This window comes from Lacerta agilis, chromosome 8 (genome assembly GCF_009819535.1).
Source record: "Lacerta agilis isolate rLacAgi1 chromosome 8, rLacAgi1.pri, whole genome shotgun sequence".
Taxonomy (NCBI): domain Eukaryota; kingdom Metazoa; phylum Chordata; class Lepidosauria; order Squamata; family Lacertidae; genus Lacerta; species Lacerta agilis.
This window is the reverse complement of record NC_046319.1, coordinates 31301350-31328047: the sequence shown is the minus strand read 5'-3', so window position 1 is coordinate 31328047 and position 26698 is coordinate 31301350.

Genomic DNA, 26698 nt, shown 5'->3' with positions numbered 1-26698 from the left:
GTTTGTAAACATAACTTCAATGATATCTCAAAAGCAAATGTGGCCAAAGTATTGTGGATTTACAATGGCAACACCACCAGAGGAGGAGGGGCAGCAGGGGAGCAAATGTTGGACTTTTGTTGTCTGACCCATGTTCCCTTTTGGTCACATGCCTTGCATTGGCAACGGCAGCGCCTGCTACTTTCATATTGCCTTCTCTCATTTGCTAGTCAGCATCTATTACCTAGCGGTAAAATATGCCCTACCCCATTCTAGGATGACATGCCACCAGGAAAGAGACCTTTCAGTTGGCTTCTGTGAATGAGATATTTTCTTCTGCGGGTGGAGTAGAAAATAGGCTCAGCTCTGTTTATAAGTGATAACTGTAAGAAAAGCCGTGCTAACCCTCTAGTCCAGCACCCTGTTCTCGCAGTGGCCAACCAGATGCCTCTGGAAAACACCCAAGCACAAGAGCACTGTCCCTTCTTGCAGTTTCCTTCAACTGGTATTCAGAAGCATTACTGCCTCCAACCATGGAGATAGGGCATAGCTGTCCTGTCTAGTAGCCATTTCTTGGGTGGGTCATTTTTAGGGGCAAAGCGAGCACGGCAATCGCCTTGCATGGCTGACTCTTTTTTCTTTTAAAGAACAAATAGCTGGCATGGGGGAGCTTGAGCCAGATTTGGAAGCCACAGTGATGTAGAGAACCTTTGGGAACTAACACTCCTTCTGCCCTAGCAAGCGTACCCAATGGCTGAGGCTGATGGCAGCTGTCGTTCAGCCACATCTGGAGGGCCACAGGTTCTCCACTCCAGCTTTAAACATTTGCCACTGCTGCAGTTCTGTCTGGAATGGGGGGGGGGGGGTTTCCCATGCCTGCTTTTCACGATAGGATCCACTAGCTATGCCAGTTCTGCCAGCACAGTGGGGCTTCCAGCCCTTTCTAAATTCCCTCAGCCAACAGATCTTGAGTATGGGATTGTGCCCTAAGCCTTTTGTACAATAAGTAGGTTTTCTTCTTGGGTGTATCCTCCTGTAGCCTATTCAGATGTGATAGCTCCCCACCCCCCCACCCCTTACTTTTTTTGCTGCTGTAACTTGGCAACCGGATTCATTCTGTTAACACTCAATGTTACAATCTCTCAAAGCTGAACCATCTGTGTGGAATTAATAGGCTACCCAGAGAAATAGATGAGAATGGCCTGCCGTAATTAACATGTAGGTAAAGTATATTTAACAGATTATTATAATTAATATGTCAGTTACTGATTTCATGCTAAATAGAATTGTGAACACAAGATATTAAGATTAGTTACTCTCTGCCTCTCCTTCCCTCCCTCTCCCCCGCGTGCATCTGTTGAACTAAGCAAAGGGAAAATGAGAGTTCAGCATCAATAAAATTGACCCCAACATTAAGAATATCAGATACAAAAGACAAAGCAAAGCAGAGACAATGTAAGTCATGGCAGCAGTTGAAAATTATGGGCTCCATCAATTTGGAATTAACACCAAGACTTCCAACAAGTGACTTCCTATCAAATAAAATTTCATTGATACACAGAGCGATGCAAAATGCATTGTTTGTAAAATGAGCCGGAGGGGGTGGGAGATTCCTCCCCACTCCATCCCTCCCCCCCCCCCAGCCGCCTGCAGCACTATCAGCTTGGTTATTTTGTCAGGAACATGCCAAGTGCAAGCAAGATTGGAAAACCAACAAAGGGAAAGATGGATATGATCAGAATTCACGGTGAGCAGCCTGCGCAATGCATCTTCATGTAGAATGGATATAGTTTTTTATGTTGGCAGCTGTTTCATAAGCCACAGAATAACACCAGTTTAGTTTATATAGAACGGGGATGGAAAAACATCTCTCACTGTTCTTTAAAGTGACTTCCATGACAAATTTGCCTAGCGAGATTATTAAGTTCCATTTCTTCACATGCCTCTGGGAAAGGTAAGATTCATCTTTCTTTGATGGTCTCCTGGGCATTTTCAGCTGAACTGAAGCTAACTGCACCAGTCACGAGATCTCTTGGATACAATTCCAGGTTGATGGCGTTTTAGCATGATATATTTGTGTGCTTCTTTTCCCTGGTTATCCAACATATAAATCTCAAGGCATGCAGCTAAGAAGAATATTAAATACCAGCAGAGTAGGTCCTTTGTTGCGGAACTATGTAAAGAGGCATAAGGCCTTTTGTTTAAATCCCTTCCAGAAATTCACATTCTGCAATGCATACCATGCATTTTTAAAATGTCTATTGGTTCCTGCTTGCAGTGTATTAGTCACAGAGACCTGCTGTGATGGGGGAGGGGGAGGGTGGTCTTCCTTCCACAAAATTATCACAGGACACCTCCCTGGATTTTCAGCTTTCAGGAGGATTTTTCCCTACCCTCATACAAAGAGGTGGGGGGGGGGTGTCCTTAGGCCCTATTCATAGCACACATTTTAAAAAACTATGATACCACTTTAAATAGCCATGGCTTTCTCTGAATAGTCCTTTCCAGAGCTTCAATACACCTATTCCCCTCCCAGAGCTACAGTTCCCAGAATTCCCTGTGAAAAGGGATTGATAGAAAGGGAATCACAGGATCCAACTCCTAGGGGCTGTGGTCCCTTCATTCCCCCCCATAAAATATTTGATGGGCACTGCCATTCAAATGGTGTGCATGCAGTGCATCTTATGATTGATAATGCAGGGCGGGGCTTGCTTGGGGGGGGGCATGTTTATTTCAAGTTGGCACCCTTGCAGGGAATGGTAGCTCTGGAAGGGGAACAGTGGGGATATCCTCCAAATTCTTAGCCCCCTTAACAAACTACAGTTCCCATAATTCTTTGGGAGAATCCATATCTATTTAAAATGGTATCATAGCACTTTAAATGTACAGTGTGGATGTGGCCTTAGACTGTGATTCCCAGTATGTGGAATTCAGAGGCAGACTGCTCCCAACAGTACAGGTAGAACATAATCCGCAAGACTAGTAGCCACTCACCCCCCATGGGAAGCAGACTCTGGCCCACAAAAGGCTATGCTGCAATAGATCTGTTAGTCGTTACAGTTCCCCGAGTTTCTTGGTTGCTTTAGCCTCTGGTCTGTCACCCACTGTGTTATTAAATCTAACCCCATAGTTTGACATGGTGCTTGGCACCTGAAAATTACGCTCTACAAATAAACGTAATCCGTTTTGCTCCAGGTTCTGCGGTCTAAAAGCCCAGAGAGGTGTAAAAGAACTAGCAGCCAGTTTCCCAACTCTAATAAATGAACCCGTCAGAGTAGGTGCTAATAGTTAAGCCCTTCTGTTTAAGTACAAGCCGTCTGCTTTTGTGTATGTGTTTGCGGGTCCTCTGGAGAAACAATAAAGCCACCCCAAGGAATGGATTAGCACAGATAGCTGCTTCTTTTTTGTTCCCTTGTGAGTTCCAATAAGCTCTGTGCAGGAGTAGCTCCATCTCTGTCGATTTCATCTCAAGCATGGAAAGCTTATTTACAAGCAAACTGTCTCCTGAATGTCTTAAGACCGAGGGATTGTCTACCCGCTGTGCTTACCCACAGAAGGATACCACGCCACTAGATGGATAATCATTTCGGCGGGCCCCATAGCACAGGCATGCTAGAAAGTTAAACACAATTGTTATCTCTTCTGATTACTCCGTGTTGTAAACACACACACACACACACACACATTTGGGTCATTTGAGGTATCTAGATATAATACGCCAGGTCTTGATTTGGACCTCGTCGTCAGCGAGATGGTAAATCTATGACTCCAGACTGCAGGATGGTCTTACATGATCAAATGCTCATCTGCTCAGGGGAAGGCAGTGGGATCCCTGCACACAGAAGAACAGAAAATCAGTGGGGAGATGTCCTGACTCCACATTATCCCTGTCATGTGCATGGATTGTTTGTTGAGAATAGCAACATTCAACTAGAAGAGCTGTATGGTATAGAATGGGGGAGAGGAGAGAATAACAAAACCCAACAAAAACTTTGCGTTATCTGTTTCTTGTCAACTGTTACAAAGCCCAAGGCATTTACCAATCATGACAGGGTTCAATTTGATCTTTATGTGCAACTTTCCAGTTGCTGATCGGCAGCACCTACAAAGCCCAATGCAATGACCCCTGAACAGCATTTTGCAAGCACCAATGGTCAGTTGATCACTGGGGGTAGCAAAATGCCACACACGGCCCTTTGCATGTGCCATGTTGGTGTGCAAGCTGTTAAATAGCATCAGCCCCCCCCCCCAAAAAAATGGGGGGGAGGTGTCTTTGTGATGTCAGGTGATTGACAGGTGAGGCGCCCTGTCCTCCTGCCAAATATTTATTTATTTAGATTTCTTACCCACCCTTGACTATGCTTTGGCATGCCCTGCCTATTGACACCAGGAAGGCACCTTCACTGTGCTCTTTTCAGTGCAAGCCTATCCAGGCATGTAGAATGTTGACATGCATTTTCATATGTTTTATTTATTTATTTTGGTTTATTGTCGACTTTAATTATTTTCCTGAATGTTTTAAATAGTTGGCTTTTTTTTCTTTTTACTGTTTCTTACTGTTAATCTTGTTATTTTATTCTTTTTATAAACTGTTCTGAGGTTTCATTATCTGAGGTTTTATTACTATCAGGCAGTATATGAATCTTGCGAAGCAAATAAATAAATAAGGTCTCAGGGTGGGTTACAACACTGTCCATCTCTGTAAGGTGTAGGGCAGCAGGAATAAAACCCCTTTTCTAGGCAGGCATGCCTCTACGGATCCATCTCTCTGCATTCCACCCTACCCCCATCTTCAGCTATGGAAAATCCAAAGAAAAACAGAACAGGAACATGGTCCTGGTCCGAGAACAACATCCCGTTATCTGAAGAGCTCTGCAATCCATGGAAAAGATAGCAGCCTTTCCCCCACCTCACCATCTCAATCTGCTATTATTAGAGACAACTGATGAAGAAAACAAACAGACGAGATAACAATTAGACAGTCAATAATGGCATATGAGGCAGCAAAGACAAGATGCAAACAGGCTTGCCATTATCAAGTTCATCTGCTAGGCATATGGAATGCGCCGAGCTGTTATTTTAATCACTCCTGGATGGCTGTGTTCTCTTGTAAGTTTTTGCTGAAGGAAGTAGGTGTTCAGGGTCACCACCAGATATTTCCATTAGTGGACAAAGAGATGTCTTATGTAGGAATGACTGGTTGTTGATGCCCAGGAGTGAGACCCAATTCTCAGGCTTGGGTTTTGCGGGGTTCAAGTCACTGCAAGCTGAATTGCAATCAGGTTTTTAAAATTTGTATGGATGATTGTGTTCTGACTGACGGTCGAATAAATTGTTATTGATTGATTGAATTGCAATCAAACCAAGGAGTTGGTCAGTACGGTGGACACGTTTCCTACTTGACAGAAGACAGTCCTCTATGTGAAGGACTGTCTTCTCCAAGTCTAGCATCAAAGAACTGTAGGGTTGGAAGGGACCCCAACAGTCATCTAGTCCAAACTCCTGCAATGCAGAAATCACAGCTAAAGAATCTGTGGCAGATGGCAATCCGACCTCTGTTTAAAAACCTCCAATTGCCACCACCTTCCAAGGCAATCTGTTCCACTGTCGAATAGCTCTTATGGAATTGTCGAATAGCTCTTATGGAATCGGTTCATGTATTCCTTCAGAAACTGGGGTTTTCATAGGTTCGCCTTTAAATGCAAAATGGATGGAATTCCTCCTCCATCCCTAATCCGAAAGAATGTGAGAATCAGCTCTGAGGTGTACAAAGCAGTTACGGTGGTAGGTTTCCAGGCGTTGCTCCGATAAAACAAGGGTTTGCCCTAGCTAATTCCCATCTCATCCTTTGGACCACCAGATGTAATTTATTGTGCATCCGCTTCATATTCAGTTGAAAAGGTATAAGAGGAAAGATCTTTATAATTGAGCTATACGTTTTGCCATAAATAGGACACCTATTCAGAGTCTCCCCTTTGTGTGGATTAAATCTGAACAAAACAAAACAAAAACCCATAGATATACAAAAGGAAAAATGTGTCAATGCTTTTGTGCTGTTAGGGCAGTGCCCCAGAATCCCCATCAAGTTCAGTGCTGCGTAGGCAGTAATAAGCACTATTGGGTTTCTTAGTTTTCAGTCACTGCTGTGAATCTCAATGCAGAGAAAGTTGCAAAGGAGGGGGGAAATTGAAAATTACAGGAGAGGGGGGAGTTGAACTCCTTTATTTTCTTGCATTTGAAGAAGTGTCAGAATGGTTTCCAACAGAAGAAGGAAGCGATTTCAATTGAAGGAATAATGGGAAATATATTGGATGACATGGGAGGTGGAAAGCCACAATACATTTTAATTAAATTAAAGAACAATCCCTGACAGTGCTGAATAGGCTGGAGATAAATGGACCCAAATATAGATATAGATGATAAAAATATAACCAACAGATCACATATTGATCTCAAATGCAAAAGCATCTACTAGACATTTCCCATCTTCTCTGACAATGAACTTTCGGTGATGCTAAAAGGGGGCAAAGTGTTATAGAACAACCTCCTTATTTCAGATTACTGGGTACATAAAATGATTACATTTCAGATTGCATAAAATGACTGATACCAGGATGAGGATGTGGTTTGTTATTAGTGTAGTGAGGGTTAGCATTAAACGGGTGGAAAAAAAATCCAATATAATAAGTGCCCATGTAAAAGCAGTCAGAAAGACCTGAAACACAAGACGTTGGACAGATAGGGCTGTAGCTCAGTGGTAGAGCACCTGCTTTCCATACAGAAGGTCCCAGGTTCAATCCCCAGCATATCCAGGTATGGCTGGGAATGTCCCTCCTGAAAACCTGGAGAGCTGTTTCCAGTCAGTATTGCACGAGATGGACCAATTGACTCACTCAGTTTAAGGCAGCTCCCTACTTTCCTAATCCAAAGAGCCTTACCCCCACCTAATAAAGAGCCTGTAGAATTGAATGGTGGTGGTGAGGAGCTCTGACAGCAGAGTCAAGGCACCTTCCTCTCTTCAATACAGTGGCAGCTTATATGGAGAAGGAGCTGCTATCCTGATCTCTGTACAGGTAGGTAGCTGTGTTGGTCTGCCATAGTCGAAACAAAAAAAAAATTCCTTCCAGTAGCACCTTAGAGACCAACTAAGTTTGTTATTGGTATGAGCTTTTGTGTGCATGCACACTTCTTCAGATCTCTGTAGATTTGCAACACCACCAGCGCAGGGGGCCAGAAGGCAATACAGCCAAATTCTACCCCAAGAAGTGTCAGGTGACATTTGGAGCCAACTGAGTTCCACGTAGGCTATAAAACCAGTGACTCTGAACTGACTCCTCAGAAATCACTTGGTGCAGACTGAGTATGGGACTGCCCTGTATCCTCTAGTGCCCAAATTTTGAGGTGAAGCAATTGCATCTTTTTGAATTCAGCTTCCAAACCTTTTCTTCCACGCGCGCTCAATTTCCCCAGGACTTCTGCATCATCAGCCATGAAGCCACAACTTGGCCTCACCTTTGAAGAGAACACTCCCTCCCCCTAAATGGACATTTCTTGGAGTGGGCCGTCTTTCAGTAGGAGTCGACTATAATTGCACTTACTTTATTGTTCAGACATTTACGATTATTTCTCTCCTGAGCTCCTTGACTGATGTGTTCCTCAGAGTTTAGGTTACTTTTCAAAGCATCCAACTGTTGGGACTTGGTAGTTAAATAATGTGAAATTGCAGCAATGCCAGCAAAATAGGAGTAGAGTTTTACAAAAGCATGTTCCTTCTCTGAACATAATAACAGTAAATTTCTAGAGTCCTGTAGTGCAATATCCATTAGATTTATTATGTTGCAATTCCCAATCCAACTAGTTCTGCCTGAGGGTGAGTATATTACATTTCATCACAGTTTCATTTTCTCCCACAGATGAGAAATGGGAATGCTGTTCCAGTTATGTAGCATGCATGTGTTAAATCTGATCTCTAATAAAATCAAACACATCACAACTCACAGCACTTTAGCACAGCGTCGGCAAAATGAAACACCATCTGTCATCACAGAGAGATTGCCTTATTATAACACAAAAGCCTGGCTGCTTGGTGTGAACCTTGCGATTTAATAAATGGGTAAATGGAAACTGATAATTACAATCTTATTTATTTTAAGTTATTAGTTAAAGCTGCAAAAAAAAGTGTGGTATAATTTAATCATTTACAGGCCAGAGTGTTAATGCTATAAAGCAAATATTTAGAAGTCGAGTCTAAATTTTAAAAAGATCCAACACAAGAGGGGGGGTGATTGTGAGGCGTATGCATACAAAGGCCTGCCAAAATCACAGATAAAGATGGTTGCTGAGGATAGACAAAATCACTGCCAGCACTGATTAGGCCATTTTAGCATCCAGTAAATAACAGTTGAAGTACACATTGTTAGAAAAATAGCTACTGGTGTCAATCTAGGAGGGATTATGACAAAACAATCATGTTGCGATTTTACAGGATTGTTGGTTTGATGTTCTGTTGTGCAGCAGAAAAGGGCAAGTTGCTTCTTAGTACCAACCTTTGCTTATATTTTCAGAGGTTCTGCAATGATGGTTTTAATCCATGGCAAAATGAAATACAAATTGGCATGTTGGCTGTCAGCTCAAATGAACAGTCCGTTGCTGCAAATAGACTCCGCACAAATTCAGCAGCTAGGCTGCAACCTGTACCAAGCGCCTTTTATTTCGGTGGGCATCTTGCAGGTTTAAGAACATGAGAAGAGCCTGCTGGATGAGGCCAATGGCCCTTCTAGTCCAGCATCCTGTTCCCACAGTGGCCAACCAGATGCCTGTGGCAAACAGGCGAGCAGGATTTGAGCACAAGAGCCCTATCCCCTCCTGTGATTTCCAGCAACTGTTATTCAGAAGCAATGCTGTCTCCAACTGTAGAGGCAGAGCATAGCCATCATGGCCATCAATACCCCTCTCCTCCATGAATTTGTCCAATCCTGTTTTAAAGACATCTAAATTAGGGGTTCCTATCTGGAGGCGCAGAGTTGCACCCAACATTGGGGGGGGGGAGCTGTCACACACCCAACATTGGAGGGGCTGCAGTGATGTGGGTTTTCCCTATGAGGGAAAGAGACAGCACTGGAGGGGGGATGCTTAGGGAACAAGGGGGTGCAGCAGGAATAGGGGCTGACTGTCGCATCAGGAGGAGGCAGACCGCCAGGAGGAGGCCAAGCACAGAGCTGGGTTCCGTAATTGGCCTCCTCTGCCTCCTCAAGATTGGGAGGGGTCAGCCCCATTCCAACAGACATTGGGGGGCTGAAGAAACCTCAGCCCTATAGAGTTGGCGCCTATGTTCCTATACCATGCCTATCCCATTCAAAATCCACATCAGTAGTGAGGCTGAAGGGATCATAGATTAAAGGCAGAAGACAAGTTTTGTATGCAGAAAGTCCCAGGTTCAGTTCTTAGTATCTTCAGTTAAAAGGATCAGGGGAGCACCTGATGGATTTGAGACCACCTGGAGAACTACTCTGAGCCAAAATAGACAGCCCTGGGCTAGATGGTTGTACAGTCTGATCTGGTATAAGGCAGCACCCTATGTCCAATGACTGCTCTCTTTGTATGCATCCACCTCGTTGGATGCTTGAAGATATCCAGTGAGGGTCTTACTGTCAATTCACATTTCCAAATCACTCATGCATTTATGACAATGAGGTGTAATGCATGAGTGAAGTGGAAATAAACACTTGGAGAACCAGCAGCCATCCCATCTCCACGATTATAACTTCTGGAAAGAGTTCGACATTGGGTGCATGTAAAGTCCAAATCACGTTAACCTTACTCCTTGTAGTAATGTGCCCAGAAACACAATTGCACGGAATAATTGCACTGACATAGGGTCTGATCTGTTCCCTTGCGCTATGGTGCAGATCACCATTTATCGTTATCATATGGCTGTTTGTGCACAGTTATGTATTTTCATAGAGTGATGCTCCTAATCATGCTAATTGCACCTCTTCAGTTGTCTTCCTGCTGCTAAGAAAACACCTAACTGGGACCTCTCACCTGCCACCCCTTGACTTCCCTCATCCTTGGACTTTCTCTCTGCAGCAGACTAGAGGCTTCCCAATTTGCCTCTGTATATTTTAGTAAAACCCAAGAACCAGTGCAAAAGACCTATCACTGGGATTAAGGAACCAAATGCTTTTGAATGTTTTCTGAGTCTAGGAATTCATTTTTTATTAACAGAACTGACCTGAGCTCAAAAGCCAGTAATATCAACAGTCAGTAATGGTATTTCATTGTTGCTGTTATTAAACAACCAACAACCTCATTCCCAGCATTGCTTGGGAATTGTAAGAGAACAAAAGATCAGTGGAGTACTGAAATCAGTACTGTAGTTTAAATCAGTGAGGATAACAGAAATGCAAACCTAGTGGTGAGGTCAGCTACTGCAACAATTTACTTGCATCGTTCAGCACATGCTATTTAATATGTAGCAGATTTCGAACACAATTAAGATTTTAGCTGGTACTTCAGTAAGGACGTAAATAAGTCAAATGCAGAGAACTAGTGCAGAATTCTACCAAGGACCCATTGCTGTGCTGCTTTCTTCCTGTCTTTTCACATGGATTCTAAAATATTAAGGAAGGTATTCAATCTTTATTTTGTTTTACCTCACTAGTTAGATTGAGCCCCCCAGACCCTGAGATTTCAGGACCCAAACCTGAGACCTAGGGGCAGCCTCTGGTGATGTCATGGGAATGGCCCCAATGATGTCACAGGGGGTGGGCCCAGGTAATGCCATTAAGCATGATTCATCACTTCTGCAACCCTACATCTCATGCCAGGCATGCATGCACAATCCTCTTGAGCTCCTCTTCCTCTGGAGCCCAACCCAGTTCCTTTTGTTCCTCTGTGCTTCCTCTCACCTCTGAACCCTAGAGATAGAAGTTAATTGGGAATGGGAAGGAGGGAGCAGACCGGGGCAGCTCCCCCAGAGAGTCTGTGCTACAATTTGCAGTTGGCTGCTGCCAGGTTGAAGCTTGCAAGGTGCATGCAGTCTTCTTGATTAAAAAAAATATTAAAGGCACTCTCACCCACCTGGAGATTTAAGCCCTCCACCTGCCACCTGGACAGGGGTCAGGCAAACCTGGAGACTTCAAGTCAGCCATACAGATCTTGCAACCCTAGTTGCATTTGAACATAATCATTGTGTTTTGTGCACTGTGCGCATCAGATTAGGAAATTGCCGTTTTTTAAAAAAGCAGCATAAACCCAGTGAGAATACCAAGGAAATCTGCATGAGGGAGAGAGGGTTTTCGTGTTCTTATTACTTGTATAGGAAAATCTTAAGAGGTAGAACTCTTTCCAAGGAAGCTCATGAGGGTTGGTTGCCAGGATGTTGCATGTGCTCGGGTTCTTAAAATGAAGCTTTTGAGTACCATGCATGGTATATTGCAGGGGTCAGCAAACCTTTTCAGCAGGGGGCCCCTCAGACCTTGTGGGGGGCAGACTATATTTTTGGGGGATGAACGAATTCCTATGCCCCACAAATAACCCAGAGATGCATTTTAAATAAAAGGACACATTCTACTTGTGTAAAAACACGCTGATTCCCGGACCATCTGCTGGCTGGATTTAGAAGGCAATTGGGCCGGATCTGGCCCCCAGGCCTTAGTTTGCATACCCATGCATTAATACAGGGGTCGGCAAACTTACCAGGCCTCAGGCCGGTTCCTCCAGCGCCAATCGCACGGCGGGCTGGAGGGCGGGGGAGCACGCACCCATACACATGCGCACACGCTATTTCCAGGTTGGTGGAGCGCCGGAAATGGCTTGTGCGCACGCGCAAGCGTAATTTCCAGTGCACTTGAGGTCGGCAGAGCACCGGAAATAGCTTGTGTGTCCGCGCACGGACCTCCTCAGACCTGGAAGAGCGCCCAAAATGACGCTTGCGCATGTGCACAAGCTATTTCCGGTGCTCCGCCAACCCGGAAGTGGGCAGTCACACCGCACCGCACCGCACCGCACCGCACCGGTAAGAGCAGGCAGTGGGCAGCGGGGGTCGCCACGGGCCAGATAACTGAGTCCCTCGGGCCGTATCCAGCCCACGGGTCTTCGTTTGGGGACCCCTGGTATATTGTGTCTGCAATGGACTGGGGGGAGAATCAAGCTGGGGTAGAGAGAAGAACACCACATGAGCTGGGTACAAACAAGACAACTACTTTTATTGGCTACACCTGGGATGGGGAACATCAGGCCCAGAGCCTCCTCACCTCACTAACAGCCCCTTGGGACTTTCCTTGAGCCACAGCTCCTTCCAAGCAGCAGGTTCCTCTCCCCAAGCTACATTTCTCACTAGACTTGTTTCATACCCTCCACGGGGTTTTTTGGCTGGCCTGAATGTGTCACTCCAATAACTCCAATAACTAGCCTACTAGTAAAATCTGCATCCTTTGTCCTGCCTTGCTTATGGCCCCACCCTCCAGAGTTGCCCCCAGGAGGCTGCTGAGAAAGGAATACGGCCCATCCCTGGGCTACACAGTCTCAGGCCCCTACTGTTCATAACTGTCAACTTTTCCCTTTTCTTGAGAGGAATCCTATTCGGAATAAGGGAATTTCCCTTTTAAAAGGGGGAAAGTTGACAGCTATGCTACTGTTTTAAATGTGCAGTGTTAAGTGGGGCCTGAACCAATTGAAACATTATACACATCAGCACCTTTGACAAACTACAGTTCCCAGGATGCTGTGGGGGAAACCATAACTGTTTAAAGTGATAGCATGGTGTTTTAAATGGGGGGGGGGGCTTAGTTAGCATGATGTGTGCACTCTCACCCTCTTTTCAATTTTCAACATTAAATAAAGGAGGGACCATTTCACAAGAGAAATTCAAAAACTATTTAGCTTTAACAGCCCATCTTAAAGAGGCAAATCATTATGTAAATGTGCAACAGTGGATTGACTTTATATGTAACCCTCATTCAATCTGCATAATAAAAAGCAGGAGCCAAAGGTCTTTAAAAGGGGGGGAGGAAATACAGCGAACATATTTCTGCTGAATGCAGGATTGGAATAGGCAAATTAAGATAGCTATTTTGCCATGAGGAATTATTTTGATCTCCAAATAGTTTTGGGAAATTAGATTTTTACAATATTTATTGCAGACTGTAAGATACGGCCTCCTCCCTCCCAACCTCCTTAACACCGAGAGTATCTGATAGACCTCTCTCCACCCCACGACAGCTGCTCAAATTATATTTAAGAGATGACAGAGAATGTGCTTAGCTTCCGAAGAAAGGGAACGATTTGACAGGGTACATTTTAACTTTAAACTGAATTTGAGAGCTATAAAAAGAATAATTAATCAGCTGTGATATAATTTGTACAACCATCCATAAAGCAACACTAGTACGTATCTTCAAATTACAGTAATATGGGGGGAAACCATTATCCCTCCATGAAATGTTATTACAATTTTTCTAGTAGTCTCTGTGTTCCTAAACCACCTGTCTATTATATTGTAATTTATCCTTCCCCTGAACTACCTGCAAAGACTATAAAACATTCCTCTCCAGAGCGGATTGCTAAACTAATGGCCCAATCCCATCAGCAGCTCTGCCAGCAGATCAGGGTGTAAGACCGGCTGTAAGGCATCTGAGGTTGGCTGTGTGTCACATATTCGTTGTACCAGTGAAGCAGATCTTTCCCCATGGAACATATCCTAAAGCTGCAATCAGCTGGTCAGTATCAGGCTGTCACCATCATCACCGTCCTCATCATACATTATATTTTTAGAACCCACCTTTTTGTGATTGTGGATTGCTTTAAACAGTTTTTAATGTTGTGCTTTAATGTTACAACCTGTCCTGGGACCTTAAGGTGAAGGGTGGGTAATTAATATTGCGTTTACTATAATTCCCACTAAGATGCGCAATGCCAAGCAAATGCAAACATTGAGGATCCACTTGGGATCTTTCACAATAGTTGGATTCGTTGCAGTAGAAGAAAGGGCTTTGTTTTAGTGTGTTATTCCCGAATGCAAACTGAAGAATGAGGATGTTGTGTGACCAGAAAACACAATGGGGGGGGGGAGGCAGAACCTAAGCCACTTTGATAGTAAATATGGAAGGGCCCTGTAGGAATAATATTTTATTTTTATTTTTTCACTTTATCACACCACACAAAAGAAAATTGCCTAAATAGACAGATAAACAAATATCCATCACCTCCTAACAACCACAACAAAAAAGACATACTAACAAATACACAAATACACACATACAACAACAATACATTCAATAATATTAACAAAACAGATATTCTTATTTCCAAACAACTGACTTCCCATCCGTTCCTTATTTCTTTATCTCTTCAGTTGTTCATTGCCATATTAAAACAAATTTTATTTTACATATTATATTTTCCCATCATAGTTTTCCATCTATAATATGAATAATATAATGACACCTTCCACACAGGGGCAACAGGAGGAGAGTGTCTCTAGCGGCCCCCAGGATTTGGAAATCCCTGCCTTGGTAGATCATCTAGATCAGAACAGGGATGGCTAACTGTTGGACTTTTGGTTTTAACTGGAAAAGCCTCAAAACCAGTTTAGCACTTGGAATGGTGTCCAGCAACGCTTCCTCTGCGTTTTCCTGCTTCTCTGGTGCTTTTGCAGAGTTTTTTCAGACTTCTTACTTCTCCTTCTTGCGCAACGGTATGTGTGCCTTGTGCCAGCAATAAATTCCACAACGTCTGGGTTGTTTCAAAGCAAGTACGCTTTAATTACAAGCATATAAATTACAGAGCTTCGCCCGGAGATTGGGAAGACATGTCCGCTCCGGTTCAGAACCGAAAGTAAAACTGAACAGGAAATAAACGGTGTGTCACATAAATCACAAAGACATCACATACAGCAGATACCCGGGACGTTGTGACACATCCCTGTGGGAGGAGCGAACTGCTGAGCTTCTTTAACCCTGAAAACTCCAAACCTCACACTAACATTTTATTTTTTTTGTCCAGAAAGGTTGTATTTGCCCTTGGTCAAGCCTCCATGGGCAGCCTAGCACATAGACACACACAATACACAACATGCATAGGACAAATAGACATCTAGGATACCGGTCTAACACATGGGCACACACATGCAGATCATACAGATCAGCTGAGGAAGGGAGCCATCACCACTTATCAAATGATTGGTCTGAAATCTAGAGAGGGCAATGGTATGCACAACAGGGCATGGGTTGGCTGGAGAGATTAAAATCTTCCCAGCCAACATTAGTGCTCTGCTTACCTTTCTTCTCCCTTCCAAAATCACTAAAATTGGTGGGGGTGGGGAGAGAGAAAAAATTGTTTGAGGTGGTTGGATTGGGTGCTCTCATGTGTTTTAATCTGCCATTTTCTGCCATTGTTTAAAGATTTTTGATGTTTTCATTCATCATTTTAATATAATTTGAAACTGTTTTGTTTCTGGGTTTTTCGTTTCCTACAGTGGGGGGGGGGCTTCAGGTCTGGGGGGCTGAATGTGACCCTCTGGTCCTTGGGACTCTCTTCAGGCCACACCCCCTCCTCAGCCTTCAGCATTTCCGCCTGGCTGAAATGTGTCCATGAAATCTGATCATGCCTCTAGCATGCCTGGATAGAGAAGGGTGTGGGAGTTTGCATGGAAACTAGGTAAACATTACATCCATTGTTTTGTCCCCTTTTGCTTCTGTCCCCGCGCGGTGGTGGCATGTGGCCCTGAGAAGGCTGCCCAGAAGAAAAAGCAGCCCTCAGGGTGAAATGAAAATTCCTCACACCTGAATCAAGTAATTGAACAGGCCTGTATATGAGGAGACGCAGTCTTCTTTTTTCATTATGAAAATAAGTGATGAAGCATTGCTGCCTTTTTGGAAGAGAAGTAGACGAGGGAGGGAAGGATCTGTACAAATTTCAAAGGAAAAAAAGGGATATGCTGATGTGCTTCATTTACATACGTTAGGTTCCTTGGCAGATAATCTGATTCTTTAAAAAAAATAAAAATTGTATTCCCAGTACTACGTGCTTATCTGCTAAGTATAAGCCTTGTTTTATCGAAACACACTGCTGATATGAGCAGTAAGACACAGATCTCATAATCAAACACCTATCTTGAAGGAGAAACTATTATCTACTTAAAAGATAATAAACATTCACTGGCGCTGAAGCTCACATTAACTCAGAGCACGAGAGCACATAAGTGGTGTGCAAAGAGAGCAGAGGGAAATATTTGCACACAGTGTGTGAGTGTGTGTGTGAGTGTGTGTGTGTTTGTATTCTTCTACAGTACTGGTATGTCCTTTTTTGATGTCCTTAAAGGAGTCACAGTGGGTGTTTGTTTTTCTCTGCACACTCTGATACAGCACAAAAGCAACACGTTGCTGTGTTTGTAAAGGTGATAAAGGAGGCAAGCTTGTTCCAAGGGAAACGGAAGAATAGACGTCTGTCGAGGACTGAAATTGCAGAAGAGGTTTTCCAGGCATTCATAAAAATGCACTCCTTGAAGATCCATCTTCTTCTAGGGTCATCATGCTTGTTCAGCTACTGCATGTGGGACAGAAAGTCCCTCTTTCAAATCTCACCAGAGCTACCATACAGCTGCCATTTTAAAAACCTTTCTCTCTCCCCCAAATGTCCTAGAGCAATGCTGCATCCTGGGCCCAATGAACAAAATATATTACAAATAACTCCATAAACAAACAAATGTCAGAGTTCTTGACAGCTTGATTTGTTGATGGATTGATAGATAAAGTTCAAACGGTGCTCCTATAGACCATTGTTTTGAGCTTGCTTTAGATTTGGAATGAAATTATTAAAGTTTTTCTTTCCCCCCTTTTTTCTTTACAAGAGATAATCGAGTGCATCAGCACAAGGTGTTGTGTAGGGTGAACTCCAGGGCGATAAATGCTCCTGTGCACTGGAAAATATAGGAGGTTCAGTATACAGAAAGGAATAACGTAGTGTCACTGTAAATTTTAAAGGAGCTGTTTATTAGAGAATCCAGTTCTCTTGCAACTCCTTGGAGAGATTGAAAATGAAAACAGTAGGGCTTAGAGCACAGCTTTATGCAGTAACTGTGTGCCGCAAGAGCTGCCTTTCAAGCATGCTCATTCCTTCTTTAAAAATATACGGTAGTTCTACAGAAACGCACACTGTTTATAAAGGATTCATCCTGACTTGCTTGCACAAACATTGCTTGGAGGTTAGTCTATGGGTAGTCTCCAAGTAAGTATTATGCAGAGTAGACCCACACTGAAATTTAACATATCCACGCTGTGTCATTGATGTTAAGAGGGTTTGCTATGATTAGGAATAACATTGGCTACAACCCTCTGTCTGGTCTTTACTGAGTAATTCATCCTGATTTGCTTTGCAGGCTGTTGATTATTTATTTATTTATTTTATACACTTGTCAATATGGCTTCCTGTTAATCATTCCCACAGTTTTCAGTGCATTTCCCTGTAACTTTCCTAACTGCAAAAGGTCTGCAGGGGGTTGTTTGTTTGCTTGCGCTCTGTGTGTGTATGTGTGTGTGTGTGTGTTCTGCCTCTGGAGTGCAAAGTCAATATCTTTCCCCCCAGACAGCAGCAGAATAAGCCATGATTTTCTATTGTCAGCCTGCACGTTGAAATACACTGAAGATGGCAGTTGCAGAAAACTGGAACAATAACTCCTAAAGCACCATTTATATATTTCCTTTTCCCCAAAAAAGGTTTTTATTCCCCTTAGAGGGTTTTTGATGGAAAGAGGGTTTTTCATGTTAATAAACTCGTATCATAAACTGTTCCCACTTAACCCAAAAAACGGAGCTTGCTGTTCACCACCCAGAACAGAGTTTAACAGAGCCATCCTGTTGTGCATGTTCTACTCATTGAGTTTGGTGGGACTTACTCTCTGGTGAGTGTGCACAACCCACCCCCGTCCCGGCTGCAATCCTGTGCACATTTACCTGGGAGCAGTGGTGGCTGGTGCCCATGAGAATTGGTGGGGCAGAAAACAGGAGACCAAACAGTGTGTTAAGCCAGAGACACAGAACTCTTGATCTCTCTCCCCAGTGCTGGGAGATCAGAAGAAGAAGAAGAAGAGTTTGGATTTGATATCCCGCTTTTCACTACCCGAAGGAGTCTCAAAGCGGCTAACATTCTCCTTTCCCTTCCTCCCCCACAACAAACACTCTGTGAGGTGAGTGGGGCTGAGAGACTTCAGAGAAGTGTGACTAGCCCAAGGTCACCCAGCAGCTGCATGTGGAGGAGCGGAGACGCAAACCCGGTTCCCCAGATAACAAGTCTACCGCTCTTAACCACTACACCACACTGGCTCAGAAACATGCTGTATACTCCCTGGGGCATTCCTCCCATAGACCATAGGAACATGCCCTTTCAAAGGTCTTTAAAATGTGATTACAAAAATTCATGGTAAGATTAGATTAGGTCTTTGTATCACTCCCCAGCAAAAAACCGAGCTCAAAGCAACTGACAATTCAATCAAAGATTTGATTCAATCAAAGATCAACATAACAACATATATCTGTATCTATATATATATATAACCAACCCACATTTCAAATTCCAAAACATGTCATTTCTAAGCAAAATGACAATATCAACCTAACCCAATGTTAGATATGACAAGCTCCCAACATAGAAGACAGTACGTATCTATCAAATTTCCTAACAAAGCTGCGCTAACAGTAGGAGCGCCAGCACCCCCTGAAATGCAAATATGGCCAGGCAAATAATAAATACAAGCCCTCAGATAAATAGCGAGTGGGTATTATTTCAGCAGAGAGACAAGCAAATGCCACACACCCCGCCTTCTAACTCCAACAAAAGAACGGAGGAAGGAGAGCCTCTGAAGCCTTATACAATATTTCACGGGGGGAGGGGACATCATAGTGTGCTGGTAGAGCACCTGCTTTGCATGCAGAAGGTCTTAAGTTCTCCAGGTAGGGCTGGAATGTTGACCAATGGTTTGACTTGATGCAAGGCAGCACCCTGTGTGTCATAGTGGCTAGGCCCTGCACAGAGGAACATAAGAAACACCTTTAAGAACAAAGTAAGACCCTGCAGGTTCAGGCCAATTAGTCCAGCATTCTTTTCTCACCGTGGCCAACCTGTGGGAAACTCACAAGCAGGATCCGAGCACAAGAGCACCCCACCCTCCTGTGGTTTCCAGCATTGGGCGTCCAAGGCATACTGCCACCAATGGGAGGGAGAACACTGTTGCTACATGCTGACGTGCACTACTAAGTTCCATCCCTGATCCGCAGGCCACAAAAACTGGTATTCAGAAGCATCACTGCTTCCCACTGTAGAGGCAGAGTATATTCATCGTGGTAAGCTGGGCAAAAGATTTTGGCTATAATATTATGATGACGGATTGGGAAAAGTTGTGGCGAGAAGGGACGAAATTCACGGCATGTAATGCATTAAAAGAAAATATCTATAAAATGATATACAGATGGTATATAACCCCAGCAAAATTGGCGAAAATGCACAAAGGAGACAACAAATGCTGGAAATGTAAAGAAAGTGTGGGAACTTTCTATCACATGTGGTGGGAATGCAAAAAAGTCAAAAAATATTGGAATGAAATATATAATGAAATGAAAAAAATATTAGGATATAATTTTGTTAAAAAACCAGAATCTTTATTATTAGGCATTACTAATACAGGAATTAAAAAAGATGATACAAAACTTTTCCAATACATGGTTACAGCAGCCAGAATACTAATGGCACAAAAATGGAAACAGGATATATTGCCAACGAAAGAGGAATGGATTTTGAAAATGTTGGATTATGCGGAGTTAGATAAAATGACAGGGAGAGTTAGAGAACAGCAAGATCAGAAATTTATAGATGATTGGAAAAAATTTGTTAATTATCTGAGAAAATATACACAATTGAATACGTTAGTAGGATTACAGGAAGCTTTGTAGTAAAAAATGAATATTATTGTATGATGAAACAACAGAGATTATTTTAATTATGAAAATTAAAGCAATAATATATGGAATAAATATAAAAACAAAGAAATGACATTGTGAAAACCAGAAGGAAGGGTTGAGGGAAGTCCAGACCTCGAGAGGTCAGAATATTGAATGTTCAACTGAAAAGAATTGTAAATATAATGTATGTCTGTAAATTTCGAATAAAAAGATTATGAAAAAAAAGTATATTCATCGTGGCTAGTAGCCATTGATAGCCTTCTCTTTCATGAAGTTGTCTAATCCTCCTTTTTTTTAAAGCCACCCAAGTTGATAGGAGCAGGTTCCAGCTTTAGCTCTGTGCTGCATGAAGAAGTACTTCACCCAACTGTTCTGAATCTTGCAATAGAACCAACTATTGCGGATCTCTAAGAAACAGTAGCCAATTTTGGCATTTCCATTGTCATATTCATGGCCAGCACCTCAAAATCTATAAGAATTTGCATGGAGCTTGTCAAAATTTGTTGTGCAGTGTATACATTGGATGTCCTTGAGTACTACTGTTAGGAGAGAGTGAGGGAAACTTCTCTTTACCAACTATCTGCATGCCATGCTCAATTTTCTAAACGTCTATCATGTACCAAGTCAGACCACTGTTCGTCTAGCTCAGTGTTGTCTACAGTGACTGGCAGTGGCTCTCCAGGGTTTCAGACAGTGGGTGATCCCAATTCTTCCTGGAGGTGTCGAGGACTGGACCAAGCAGATGCTCTACCAGTGAGCTACCTACATCCCTCCCTGAGGGCCATAGCTGACACAGACACTTTGACCCCAATCAGGAGCCATGTTCACCTGGGCTTGTTGCCACAGGCCATTATTTGACACTGAAGAGGTTGGGGGAGCTTTGCTTGTGCACCGCAACCCTTGGGCCTAAGAAACCCATAGTAACCAACGTCACTGTAGATGACCCTGAAGCTCTGTGGCTTTGGAGTACTTCCAACCTTAAAGGGTATGTAAGAACGGTTACTTCATCACATAATTGCGAATGAAATAAACTCTTGGCTTCAATGCAGCCGAGTAACTTAAGGTGACTATTACTCAAAGGTAATAGTGATGGCATTTAGGAAAAACAAGCTCGCTAAGTTACAAGATTAGCTGGGCTGCTGGAGTGAGGGGCCTGCGTTTCAGCCAAGCCAAGTTTGAATGAATGCAAGCAGCGTTGGATGAAATCTAATCAAAGCAAGTACTGGAAGAAAAGGGCATTAAGGAGAATGGAAAGTGCTCAGCAAGAGATTAATGTATGCCTCTCCCCCCCCCCCAAAAAAATGTACCCCTCCTAGCAATAAATGCACTAATGATCAAAATAGGCATTGAGTAAACAAGAAAATGAGGGATCCAATAAAGGAAAGAATGTAGCATAGGAAAGTACATGAACATTTCACACACACACATATAAAAATGGAGAGAGAGAAGAGAATGAATGAAGGTGACTACAAAATATATAAGGAAAGGAGAGTTGAAGAGGGGGGAAAGCTGATTGCAGGAGTGGTTAAGATAAAGAATGGGACATTTTTCCAATTACAGCAGATGAAAAACAAGAGGTCAGCGAAGGAGACAGCCTGGCCTCTGAGGGATAACAAGGATAATTTATTGACTGAAGAAATACACTTTGCCGGAAAATATTAAATGAATTCTTTAAATCAATGTTCACAGAGGAATATGGGAGGCAGATGCCATAAACTCACATCAGCTCCCCTATGATGGACAAGGGAGAGGAAAAGATGATAGCAGCAAAACCGATTGTGGAAGAGCATTCAGAGAATGCTGGAAATATTCACAGCCATTCAGAATTCTTGGGAAATTCTGCAAGCTACGCCTGAGATCAGGGGGTCAGGTTGTGGTAGAATCAGGGAGAAGATGTATCATACAGTATATTGTTGTTACCTGCCCTGGGAGCTCAAGGTGAAGGGTGAGTAATATTTAAATAAAAACAACAGCAGCAACAGATTTAAGCATTCTATTCAATGTTAATTCCACTCAGAGCAGATCCACTGAAATTGATGAATAACTGAACTCCATTAAATTTCAAAGGGGCTGCTACGAGTGGAACTTAGGAAATTTGTTGTTATTTGGATTTCTTACCTGCTCAGCACAATACTGAGGGTAGGTCACATTGATCCGGCAGTGTAAAAATAATAAATAAATTGGTAATTGTTCTAGGGCTTGACCCTTCCTTAATCTCTCTATAATGGTGGGAAATGGCCTAAAATTGATATCAACACAACAAACCTGGGTAGGGAAAGGGGATATTGATAGTTCTATAAGTACGGTGCTAGGTTGGTGGTTTTTCAGCCAGAACTCACTGGAACTTAGTTCCGACACCACTCAGGTGGGCCCCATTGCCATTATAAGAGAACAAGGGAGGTGTTCATGGTGAGGTCTGGCACCCCTTTTTCTAGAAAAATAGCACATCATCATCATCATCATCATCATCATCATTATTCAAACAAATATTAGTTGATTAATTACATGAACTTTATTCAGGAAATTCCTTCATGAAATCTGCTTAAATTTGCATGAAACAACCCGATAACTCTAACATAGATAAATACGTTTTTGGGAGTGAGGACCACTTTCTCCAAGGAGCAAATGGCTGGGACTCCCCTTTTCTCTCTCACCCCTTCATTTAGTCATCAGTCATTCATGATCTCTGAGACACACACACCCATTCACATTTTTCTCTTACATAGCAAGGAAAACCTCGTTTCAGATGGCATCTGCTGTCTGCTGTTTTTAAAGGACTTCTAATTTTAAAACCTTCCACCCTTCTTAGTTTATCCGAATTACTTTTAAGAGAGGCATCTTTGACCTCATTGTCATTTATTGTTGTTATCCTTATTATACATTAAAATCTGCAAATCTCTTTTTACTCCAAAGAGAGGGTCCTATACTTTAAAAAAAAACAAAAAACTGCAAAATTCTCCTGGTCTCAAGCTGAAAGAAAGCCTATGTATGAGGGTGAGCCATATTATTGGACAAGGAGTCCTTTAAGATCCCCCATTTCCATGCATTCCATATACCAGCTACATGATATATGAAATATTTATGAAGATGTAGAAATCTGCTGAGGAAACAAAACTGGTGAATGGGGCCAGTAAAGACCAAAAGGAGGGCAGCAATAAAACTGTGAATGATAAATAGACTTGGATCTCAGGCTGGTGCACTTACAGAACAATCCTGTGCAGGATTACAAAGAAAAAAGTCGCACTGTGTTCAAAGGGACCTTACTACCAGGCAAGTGTGCATCAGTTGCACATCTGAAACTGTCTATGGCAGGCATAGGCAAACTCCGGCCCTCCAGATGTTTTGGGACTACAATTCCCATCATCCCTTATCACTGGTCCTGTTAGCTCGGGATGGTGGGAATTGTAGTCCCAAACATCTGGAGGGCCAGAGTTTGCCTATGCCTGGTCTATGGGGGTTGGGGAAATGGACCATTTCTGAAATTAACTGAGGTACCAAAAGAGACTGTTTATGGCCAGTGGTTCCCAAACTTTTTCAGGACACCGCCCCCTTCGTTCCATAAATTCTTCCCCTGTTCTCCCTATCCTATAAGAAGCATTATTCAGAATAGTGGTGTGCACGACCCACTAAGGAAGATCATAACAAAATGAAATTTAAAATATTAACAATTAATTGCACGCGTATTCAAAATATGGTTAAGACCATTTAGTTTAATTAAGTCAACCAAACTGAACTTGATCCCATGATACCAGCTTTTCAAAGTCATTGGTCATTTACACCTTCAGAGCTTCCCTGTAGTGCACTCTTAATGCACCTCCTAGGTAATCCGCCACAAGGGGCAGGACATACCCTCCAACAAGCCACAGAGGAAAATCAGACAGCACCTAATGTCAGTTGAAGACGTTTTGGTTTAGGAGGGCTTTCTCTGAGGTGTAAACCAGACCTTTATGGACAATTTGTTTTATGTTGGATAAAATGCCTGCACTGTTTTTAGAGTTTGTATGGATAGTTTTATTGTTTTAGTGTTTGTTAAATTAATTTTATTATTTTTAGAGCTTGTTTCTGTGTTTCATTCTGTTTTTAACCATGTACACTGCACCGATGGCTTTTTGCCTTGAAGTGTTCTATAAATTTCTTTCATAAACATAAAAATATATTAATCTCCCCATCGGATCAAGTTTTTAAATGACAACCTTTTGAATCCACCGGTTTTTAGATCAATGGTATACTTTTAGTGACCTTGCCTATTTCTGTATGCTGATTTCCTCCTTGCTGTTGACATTTCCATGCTGGAATTGGTTTGCTGTTTACAGTGTTCTGTAATTATTACTGGATTTTAAGGTTTCCTTTTTAAGCTGCCCAGAAATTGGTTTTGGTTGGCATATATACTGGTGTGAATGAATGAATGAATGGATGAATGAATGACACAAAGGGAGAACGAAAGGTCTGACAATAACATTGTTCACTGCACAGTACAACTGAGCAAAGGGACACCTGGTCCAGGACTCAGCTTCTCACAGTGGATAACCAAAAGCTTATGGGAAGTCCATGAAGAGTGCAGAAGGCAATAGCTCTCCACTGCAACTTCTCTTGTTCAGAGAAGTACGTATATTACCTGTAAGATCATGGACTTTCCATTGAGCAGGGATGGGAAATCTGTGGTACTCTAGATGTTGCTGAACTACAACTCCCATCATCCCTGAACATCAGGCCAATGCTGGTCAGGACAGATGGGAGTTGAAGTCCAACCACAGCTGGTCTGACCAATGTCCCCCACCTCTAGCTTCAGAAGTCATAAAGTCAAAAGGCTAAGTAGGTGAGAAGAACAAGCAAAGGTTTGAGAACAAAAAATACTCTAGCCTACCAATGCCTTCAATATCCTAGATGCTTCTTTTTTAAAAAAAATTCCTCTTGTTTACAGATGTCTTATCCAGATGTTTGCTTATATTTAAGTGAGCCTAGTGCATTAAGTAGAACACAGGAATACACTTCAACATTCTAAAACAACAGCAGCATCACAACACCTCTCAGCTGCCATTTGTGCCAGAAAATTGATAGCTTGATAACATCATGCACGTGATTCTAAAATGTATGAGTAAAGATGTGTTTCCAAAAATACAGAGGTTGCTGATGAAAACTTTTGCAATCTGATGACAATGAAGTAAAGGTCATTTATTTGTTGAGTGGGCTCTGCATATGTTCCTTTTACTTCCTATATGACATGATAGATACCAAATCTCTTCCCCCACCAAAATCATCATCATCATCACCACCACAGATGCTAACGGCAACACTTGTCAACATGGGTGCCATTTGAGAAAGCTCTGATTCACCCAGTTACGTGCTCTGAAAATTTCCCAGATTTCTAGAATTCCATTGCCTCATATTCAGTTCCTATGTTTATTTCACCCAAATGCTCCCCTTTGCAAGCTATTAAGATGCCAGATTATGGAATCGTTGGTTACTCAGGAAAGAATTTTGTACCAGGTAAGGGGGTGGGGTGGCTTCTTTCATTTTTATTGGAGCTTAATCCACCTTCCAGCTGTCGCCATTTCTAAGTACCACAGCCTCTGCATCATGCTTGGGAAAAGACCCAGAATTCAAATGAATCATGTTATCATGCCTCCTAACTCACCTGGTGCCCTCCCCTTCCAGAATAATGAAGGCCCTAATAGGACTTTGCTGTAGTGAGGGAGATGGTATTGATGTACCTGTCATCAGGAACATAGGGTCACATCATAGGAACTGCTTTATTCAGACAAAGGGATGGTGTCTTGTCCAAGTGACCCCCCAAAACCTGGAGTGAGCACTGTACTGTGTACCATTGAGTGTGTGTTGATTGTGAGGGGGTCTGTGTTGAATGAGTGTATTAATGGCCTCCTCCCATTCCCACCACTGGCCACACCCACTGGCATGCAGCTTCTGAGTGCCCAGCCCTGCCACAACACTGGCATGCAGATGTCGAGAGAAAAAAGGCTGCTCATCCTCGATTTACCGGTAAGTGAAAGTTGGTTTTTCCCCCTAAATGCCAGCCGCTTGCTTTAAAAAGGAAGGCTAATGAAACATTGGCATCTAAGTTTTGAAGCAGGATAACAAAGGGAATCAATCCATTTTCTGCAGCAGAAGAGGAAGGAAAGACATGCATAGCTGTTATTGACTTTTCGGTCCCATTTCCAGAGATAATCCTTGTTATCAGAATTTACTAGTCACCTAGTTATGACTAAGCTGAAGACAATTTCAGCTCTCTTCAATGTCTCCGATAAGCCGGTGACTCAATATGCCAACATTTGAGAGTGATAAATTTCAAAGGCTTCAAAGCAGTTCCACTGCTATATTATACATGTCATAACAATCCCACACTCCCCAGAAGACAGTCGTCATGGAATACATCACACCACTTGACAAGCGAACCTCAGACTCAAAGACCCACTCTTATCTCATCTAACGTACCAAAGTGATTTCTATCACAACAAATGGAGCCAGCCCAGAACAATTTGGTTCAAAGGGAAATTGAGATGAAACTACTTCTAATAAGGGAGAAGATCTTCCGGGCTTGGGGAGGCTAAGAAAATGGACTGGAAATACATATGATTTCCTCCCCCTTTGGTCAAAATTCTGCCATCAAATTTATCAGGATCCAGACCTCCTTTTATTTTAAATGCCAGGAAGGTACAAAGGAGGGACAGAAAGATAAAAAATGAACTTGTTTCCAGTGTTTTATATGCTATGTTGTTTGTTGCATTTCTAAAAGTCTAATGAAAAGT